The sequence below is a fragment of the Trachemys scripta genome, chromosome 9, assembly GCF_013100865.1.
Source record: "Trachemys scripta elegans isolate TJP31775 chromosome 9, CAS_Tse_1.0, whole genome shotgun sequence".
In the NCBI taxonomy this organism is placed as follows: Eukaryota; Metazoa; Chordata; order Testudines; family Emydidae; genus Trachemys; species Trachemys scripta.
Window position 1 is genome coordinate 38,193,042 of NC_048306.1, and position 9,397 is coordinate 38,202,438.

The 9,397-nt window shown below is 46.4% G+C and overlaps 1 long non-coding RNA gene across 1 annotated transcript; it reads right to left on the reverse strand.

Annotated features, from left to right (window-relative positions):
- Nucleotides 1-587: 587 nt before the first annotated feature.
- LOC117883024 lies at nt 588-9,157 on the reverse strand. Its single transcript, XR_004647158.1, has 3 exons — nt 9,031-9,157; nt 7,703-7,764; nt 588-4,484 (listed from the first exon to the last, which is right to left on the reverse strand). It is a non-coding gene; the product is annotated as an uncharacterized LOC117883024 (long non-coding RNA).
- Between the last annotated feature and the right edge of the window lie 240 nt (nt 9,158-9,397).

Sequence of the window (9,397 nt, forward strand, 5' to 3'; positions counted from 1 at the left end):
TTTCTTTGACTAACCCCTATCTAAGACCAGCAGCACATCTTCATTGTCTCCCCACCACACTTTCTACTTCCAGACGCAGATACTCATAGAAAACCCCACTCACTCGCGTTCAGGAAAACTATATCCTGCCACTAAAAATATAAAATAAAGCATGGCCATCAACAGTAACCTATTCCATTTAAGTGACCTGGCAATTACCATTAGTACATGAGTGCTTGAGTGATTTATGGGATACCAGAGACCAGAGCTAGAATGGACAGCACTAGCAGAGTGTTTATAGCAAACAATTTATTGGGCAAATTTAGCCCCTTTTTCAGTTAATTAATTATGTGCAAACATGCTTGGATTTTTACAGGTATGTTCATTATTTGAATTTATTCAATGAATGGTTTACTGGAATACCTTTCAGATTCTGACAGGTTTCAGAGTAGCAGCCGTGTTAGTCTGTATCCGCAAAAAGAACAGGAGTACTTGTGGCACCTTAGAGACTAACAAATTTATTAGAGCATAAGCTTTCGTGGACTACAGCCCACTTCTTCGGATGCATACAGAGTGGAATAAATATTGAGGAGATATATATACACACATACAGAGAGCATAAACAGGTGGGAGTTGTCTTACCAACTCTGAGAGGCTGGATTGTTTGCAAACTATTCAAGTACTGTATTTGCAAATAAATATTAGCAACATGTGATCTGATCACTCAAGCAACATGGTACCGTTTCTGTGCCTTGATTGGATAATTCTTAAACCCATAAGTTACCTTCAATGGCCCCTGAACACTTCCAGCTTGAATACTTATGAATCTATATCCAGACAGGTTTTCACGACACTCCCTCTTTCTATCAGCATTCCTATAAACAAAACTTCAGTTGTGAAAATATTTCCTGGGAGTACATAAAAGGGATTTCAGCTGGAGCCCATGTGCTCCCTGGTGCTCACAAGTGGAGTCAGGGTGGACTGGAGTTATGTGGGGGTCTGTGCACATCTATCAGCATGACAAGGGACATTTGTTCAAATTAGCCAAGGATACATGGGGCTACGGGGGCCAAGGAACTAAAATGCAGTGTGTGAATTTTAGCACAGCAGCTCAATAGTATTAGAGCTCATTGTGGAAATCACTGATTTCACAAAGATTTTGGAGAAAGCTTAAAGGAAAACTCCCACACATTCCTACCAAATATTGCATAGATTAGGAGGATGTGCACACCGGAGTTCACCAGCCAGCAGCTCCCTGCATGACTAGGGCCCTGAGATATGTCTCCCTTCCCTGCTTCTTCTTCCTTCTTTGCCAGAGGAAGCCAATGGTAAATTTAAAAAGGTCTTGGCTGACATGATAAGACAGGAGAAGTATGCTGAGACATATGATATTAGTGGGAGTTATGTATCTGAAGGGAGAGAAGAATATTGGTGTTAACATCAACACTGTGGATCTGAGAAGAAAACTCTGCCCTCAATGTTTAGCAGGGTTTAAAATTCTTTGGTCATCTGATCTAATATTCCAGCAACAATCCCAGCAACTTCTGCGCACTAATATTCCAGACTCATTGTAAGAGATTTCTTTTATTTCAAAAATATTCCACAAGCCCAATTCATTTCAGGATTTACATGGAGACAGGCAGGCAGGCAAGACCATTACAGGCTATAAAAAAAATGCACATACTTCCTGATTGCCCTGCACTCTTCAACAAACCATCTGCTTCTCTTGTACTTTCCTTTGTTTATCCTACTGTGCTTGGCTGAAATCAAAATTGACAAAACCAATTTCTACAGATCAAGTATGAAAGATAATGAAGGTGGCTGCTGTATATGCTTTGCCATAGAAACCTAGGGCTACTCCTGAGTTCTCATCTTGTTACTTGTATGGTAGCACTGAAGTCTGTGGAAGTAAAGCACCCAGCTGCAGTGGGGAGATTCCCCTGCTAAAGCCCAGAAAAAACAAAGATGGATCTAACCCCCAGAGAGCCAGCTCGCAAACACTATGTTGGGAAGGAGATTTGTTGTATTTATGGTGAGGTTATTTTTCATATGCAAATAGAAATGCAAAATAGTCTGCTTAATTAGAAAAACATGTTTGGCTAGAATCTGAATAATTTTCCATTAAAGGAAAGGAAAAAAAAATTTCCACCGCCTTCTCCACCTGCAGAGCTGTCTCAGCCCAGGAACCACAGTGTCCTTTTCATGACTTGGCTGTACCACCATCCATACCTTCACCCTTCCCAGGGCAGGGGGAGTTAAGAATCTCCTAGTTCTGTAGTTCAGCCACTTCCCCAGTGGCAAGTAGGAGGGACCCAGGCCCTTCCTCTACTCTGGGTCCCGACCCAGGGACCCTGTAGGTAGCAACCTCCTGCTGCGTCTCTTTAACACCGCTCCAAGCTGCTTCTATTCCCTGGGCCACTTCCCTGGGACCCCAGCACCTTCTTTGCCCTCTTCTCAAGGCCTCCAGCCCACAAGTCCTAGCAGCCAGTTAGGGGCTCCCTCTTACTCCCCGGTCCCTGTCAACAACTGCTCTGTCCAAGGTACTACTTTCCTGCAACTCGCTAGGAACACAGTCCTCTCTCCTTGGGTTCCCTGCAGCCCCTGACTGTCTCTGGCCCTGCAGCTTCTTTTATGTAAGCCCACTTGACCCCGATTGGCTGCTCCGTGCAGCCACTCTCTGATTGGCTGCTCCCTGCACGACCGCCACAGATTGCTTTCAACCCCTTCCTTTCTGCTGTTTGATAAACACCCCATCAGACCACCCAATCCAGAATTCCTATATAGGCACAACTTCCATCAAATTCAATGAGATGTCTGCTTACATGAAGACTACAAGATCAAGCTCCTATTACATACACGTCACCCAGCACTTAAATGTAACCAACTGCTGGCATAATAAGGTGCAACTCAATGGGAGTAAGGATGCCAAAATCTAGTCCTTAAGATGGAAGGCAGCAGCTATTTAAGGTCCCAAGTCAGCAAATGCCTGTGCCTAATTTTAAGCACATTAGAGTCAATGAGACTACTCAGGTGCTTAAAGTTAGACCTGTGCTGATGTGCCTTGCTGAATCAGAGCCAACCAGTGAGATCACATGTATATTCAGGCCCTAGAGCACTGCACCATTTGTTGAAAGCTAGGAGGAAATTGTGTAGTGCACAGCTACAGTGTGCAGTTCTTTAAAGACTTGGGACTTTGATATGTCTAAATCCAGTTTCTTCAGACGTATTAATAGCACAGGGCCTCTTTTCTCTGAGATACATGAGCAGAAGCACGAGTCTCCACTGAATTGAGCTGAGGGCAAGTTTGAAGTTTTTAAAGGAGATTTTGTGGGGTTTGGTTTTTTAAAGCTGAGAGCTCAAAAGGGCAACAGAAAAACATGAAGCTGTGGGAAATGCCATTTCCCCACACTGGGATAATTCAAACAGCTGAATAAAACTGAACCACATGTTCCTAACAAATGTCCCCATTGGTCGAGAAAAGGCTGGAGACTTGATGCCCCAGAAGAGTTTAAACTGTTTCTTTAAAAGTTATTAGCACCTGCCAAGAGGGGTTTTTAACCAAAAGTGCCTTCTTGGGAGTGTGACACTGTCATGTGTGGAAATGTACAGAAAACCTATGGCTGCACAAACAAGGCGGGTTTGAATCATGCAGGTCACATGACCCTCCTGGTTGGAGGACTGCTTGTTGGGGGCGGTGCTTGTTTGCTATGCGTCTAAGTTTCCATGAAATCACCCTCAGTTCTCATCTCCATTTGCCAACTGTACACAGCCAGCTTTCCATGCCCAGGGGACACCTACTTACCAATGATATCTTGGGCAGGGTGAGTAGCTTGACTTCTTTCCTCATTGCTGCCTCCTGGAGCTATTGGGCCTCTGCTGTAGAGTGTTCAGGACCTGCCAGCTTGCTGCTCCCCCACCTCTGCAGGGTCACTGCTGCTCCCTAAATCTCCAGCAATGGCAGGAAATGGCCTGGGTAATTCCCCTGCACCATTACACCACTCGGACAGCTAGTACCCCAGTGCCCTGGCTGCCCTCTCCAAAGACACTGGAGAGTTCAGGACGTAGCAGGGTCAGGTCGCCATTGCCCTTCTCCCTACCAAAGACATGAGTGGTGAGTAAGGAGAACCCTGGGGCCTGAGGAGAGGGGAAGTTGGAGAGGAGATGGGGAGATCTATGTGGGAACCAGGGGCCTAGACCCAGACATCCTAAGGGAGTTAGGTGCCTGCATCCCATTGAAATCACCTAAATACTTTTGCAGATCTGGGCCCTAATCTGGACAAACTGCATTCACTCAGGTTGGCTGAGCTTTTGCTGACCAGAGCAGACGTTTGCGGCTCCACTAAACATGCCCTTCTTTGATCTTGCTGAAGGGTTTTCGCGACCCAGATGAAAGGGCACAAAACACCAAGATGAATAACTGGACTCATCACATCAATCCTTGAACAGAAGTCACTGCTAAAAATCAAAATCTTGCTTCTCCATAGGAAGATCAGGGCTTCACAAAGCTAGAGAGAGAGATACAGGATATTAACCAAAATTAATTAGACAGATGGGTACTTATACTAATTCTACATTGGGGGCCAGACGCTGATCTCACTTACAGTGGTGAGAATCTGGAGTAAAACCACTGAAGTCAATACAGTTACCCTGGATCTATATCAGGGTAAATGAGATTAGAATCTGGATCAATTTCTGGATTTACATCAGGGTAAATGAGATTAGAATCTGGATGGATCTATTACACCTAGTAAACAAGACTAAAATCTCTATCAATCTCTGGATTTACACTGGGGTAAACAAGATTAGCATCTGTATCAATCTCTGTAATGATTTTATAACTTGCCACTGTATGTTAGGAAGAAAAATTCTGCATTCAGCTAAAGGGGGCCACCCCAGCATAACTGAGTAGCCATGTCAGCTCTTTTGTGTTCAGTGTGTTCATCAGACGTGTCATTCACATGATATATTTATTGTTTCCTATAATAATGTATTTAAAATTCTACAGCATGCTCTACCAGCATTAAAATAAAAACAGCTGTACCCCCGGACATGTATTAAACATCAAAACAATGTTTTAAGAACTGGAGTAAGAATTCACCTAACTCTTCATTTGTCTGCTGATAATGAGACTCCACAAATCATCACAGCAAAAGCGGAGACCTTCCCTAGTAACCAGATGAATGTGCACATATGGAACAGTGCCAGAGGGGCCAGCAACACAGTTCACAACCTTCAAACTCTCCTAGTTAGACCAGAGCGGTTCAGATGGTGGAAACGGAGGGAACAGCATGCAGTCTGTTTTGTAAAGCAGGAGAGAAGAAAGCACATCATCCAAAAGCTCTTGGTATACAAAGAGAATTGGAAATGACTCGTGATGCTACTTGCTTGACAACTTCTGTAAGAATCGGCCAATGCGATATGACATTTTGGTGTCTGGTATGGGGGACATGGCTTCTTCATCTAGACCTTGCTAAACTTTCCTGGGATTCTGAAGGGTCTGATGATAATAATCACTGGTTGGTTTTGCATGAGCTGCTTTTTATGCATTCCTGACTGTAAGTGCTAGAAAGAATCAAAGATTTAGTCAACCTTCTGGCGGCTTTAGGGATCTCAACCCGCTGTAAGCGGGAAGGCTATGGGAGCGCTCTCCCATGCTGTCTGAAGTTTGCTCCTCCTTAGGGATTTGTGGCATGTGAAAAGTTATTGCTGTAATATAGACACTGTATAATATTAGCAAAGAAGGAGGTTACATGAAGCTAATGGAATCATTCTACTCCCTTAGCAAAGGGACAGTATAGTGCCGCGGTAGTCAATAAGCAGTCCATGCGTCAAATTTGGACCGCCAGACACTTTTGAACAGACCCCAACATTTTTATTTACTTATTATCATTATTGTTGTTATTTTTATTCTTATTTTCTCTGGAGTCTGGACCTTAACTGTACCTTGACCAAGAAATTTGGACCTTGACAAAAAAAATTGGCTACCCCTGGTGTAGTCGGTAAGCAGGACAGGATACTGACCTGCCAGTGCTCCGGGAGTGGGTCTGAGCCCAGGACTAGGAGCAGGGACTCTGGTATTCTAATCCCAGCTCTGACCTGGACTTCCTCTGCGTCCTTGGACAAGTCACTTCGCCTGTCTGTCTCATTTTGCCCATTTGAAAAAGAGGGACATTATGGCTGATATTTTAAATACACAGATGACAAGAAGATATTCAGTTATGACTTGTGTGGAGATCTCAGCTCATACCTTTGTGTACAGATAATATTTTAATTCTGAATTTGTGATTAATTTCTATACCCTCTGATGGGCAATGTTGCTGAGCTATGGCTGCATTGCGGCTGCAGGGATCTTTACTTTTCTCTTTTGGATCTTTCTCAACCACGGATCGAATCCTGCACTGACTTACCACCCGAATATTCCTGTTAAAGTCAGTGAGGTCACACAGGGCATAGGGCAGCACAGAATTGGTCCATAATATTGTTTGTATGCCTGTAGAATTTCCTTTGTCTCCCAGATAAGACAGAGATTGGCCTGAGCCATGGAGTTTGGATCCAGATCTGAAAGTTAAGAGTCCTCAGCTCTGGGGCTTTGATTCAGCACATTACAGACACATGGGCCAGCTGAGTCCAGATCTGAACTCCTCCAAAGTCCTGGGTGTTTGCATGGGCGGCATGTGAACTGCCCATTTGGGGAGGCTAGACCCCGGCCCCCCACTTCTGCATGAGGCCCCGCCTCTCCCTCACCCCTTCCACCCCCCTCCTCTGCCAAATCCCTGAGCCCCACCCTCCCCCCAACATGGCCAGAGGAGGCCCATTCCAGCTGTCTCCGGGCTGGCCAGCTGGAGTGCCCCCCAGTCCCAGACTGGCTGGAGCACCCCCCAGCCCTAGGCAGCCCCAGTGCCCCCAGCCCTGGAGCTCCGGGTAGCTTGAGTGCCAGGTGACCCCAGCCCCAGACCGCCGGGTGGCCCCAGCTACTCCAAGTCCTGGGCTGCCAGCTGCCCCTCCGTCCCCCCAGCCCCAGCCCCTGCATGCTTCAGGGAAGAGGAGCAGCCTGGACTGGGGCCACAGGTAAAGAGCAGGAGGCAGGAGGGGGCCTTGAGGTGGAGCGTGGGTGGGGCCACACCTGGCTTTTTGGGGAGGCTGGCCAGGGGAGGCTAAGCGATACCCGCTGCCCATGGGTGTTTGTACTTCAGGGCTTGTTTTGGTTCATTGTATTGATCGGGATAGCTTGCTAAATCTGGATCAGAACCAGGTTTTGATTTCAAACAGTCTCAAAGTTTGAAGGTGTTCAGATCGAAGGGCTTGATTTAGATCAGTCTCCAGCAGGAATCTGTGACTCAAAAGGAAGAAAATGAAGGACTAAAGAGAGCACACTTCCTCTTAAATAAGGCAGAGAAACACTGGGGGAGGAGAATATTCAAAAACTATTTAACCCCTCTTGCTAACACTGCAAAACACACACCATATGTGTCTCTCAGGAGATTAAAGGAATCGTTTGCCCTCTGTACAGGCACCCACAGTGCAATGGGAACTAGATGCCTGCCATTTTCAAAACATTCTGCATCAAACTGCCATCAGGTGGGCTGGGCTGTTTTTTTTTGTACATTTGATGGTTCATTGGCAGTAGCTACATTTGACACTACAGAATGTGTGAACAAACTGGATTAAGTGACACCTGTTTCCTGGACTAAGTAGGAAAAGAACTTACACTGTGGTTACTCACCAAGATTGGTGTCTTCATGGCAAACCTGTCCCAGCAGAACGTGACCGAACTCCCAATGGCGTCTGTGGCAAAGTGACACACCAGCTTGTGACTGTGGCATCGCAGGGTCCTGCCACCCCATTATCCAGGTCCGCTGGTGGTCCCCTTCGCCTTGTGACTTGGCCCCCAGCCAGCCAGTCACATTTATTCTCACCATATTCAGGGTAAATCAGGGTTTTAACCCAGTAGTCCTAAGACCTCACACCCAGCTAGCTCTCCTCCCTGGCCCATTCAATACCAAACACTGGGTAAGGGTGCAGGGACTGAATTGGCTCTAACCCTAGAGCTGGTTCTATGGGGCCCATTGACTGAATTTTTGGAGAAGGCTCAACTATCGTCGCTCATGCTATACCCATTCTCTGGGTAGACTGAAGTAATCAATCTCAGGGCTGTCCAACTGGCACCATTGCTGACAACTAAATTAGCTTAATTCATATAAAAGGAAGGTCAGAATGCTGTAATCTCCTATGCACGGCGCTCTTTCCCCCGCTCCATGACTTTACCTTTAACATTGTTGATCTAGGACAATTTTAGCATTCTCATTTCTGTCGAGTATCAATGTGGGCTGGTCCATCAGTGGCACTAAAGTGTAGGCGACAACTCCGCTGATGGCCCATCAACACACACCATCACTTTCAATAATTACAACACTGAGTAAATGCACCACTAATAGAGCCAAATAAATCTCCCACCAACAATCACAACTCGAGCACCTTTCAAGAACAACATCCATTTCTCCAGCAAATAATTCCTCACCTTAAAAGGTTCACTTCATAAAAATCAGGAAATTGGCACAGGATAAACGTGCAAAGGCAACAGTGAGTATCCCACCTGCAATGTTATTATACTGCCACTACAGCTTGCTGTTAGAAAGCTCACCCCCCATTTCTCACAGGCCAGGGGATGAAAGGATCAGGAAACTGTTTGAATGCCCACAGGTTTATGGAGGGAGGGGCCCAGCTCTTAAGAAGCATCATGGCCCCTCCCTGAAGCTCTGGGGAAGACCCTCTGCATGGCTGGTCCACCAGGATTTGGACGGGGGTGAACAAAAACCAGCTGGAATTGGAAGGGCTCCAGGGAAAGCCCTGAGGGAGTCATGCTGACCCTGTGGGTGTTTCTTATTCAGCTCAGGGCCACATTGTGCTAGACCCTGTCTGAATACGGAGTAAGTAGCAAACCCTCAAAGGGCTCACCATCCAAATAGAGGAGACAAAGAGCAGGGCAAGGAAGGATTATTATCCCCATTTTACAGGTGGGGAATGGAAGCATAGAAAGTTTAAATGACTCACCCAAGGTCACCCACGGAGCCTGTGGCAGAGGATTTGAATCCAGATCATCTCAGTGCCAGTCCAGTGTCTGAACCACAAGAGCATCCTGGGAGCCTCCATTTGTGCCTTTGAACCCTGTCAGAGGAATTTCTCATGGCCAGGCCTGTACAGGGATGAAAAAGCAGTATAGATCTACACTACAATGGGTAGGGTTACCATATTTAACAAATAAAAAAAGAGGACCCTCCACGGGGCCCTGGCCCCGCCCATTTCCCACCCCCAGCCCTGCCCCAACCCCGCCCCCTCCTCCCTCTCACTCCCAGCCACGCGAAAAGGGCTGCCCGAGCGCTACCAGCGTCACACTTTGCCGGGCAGCCCCCAGACCCTG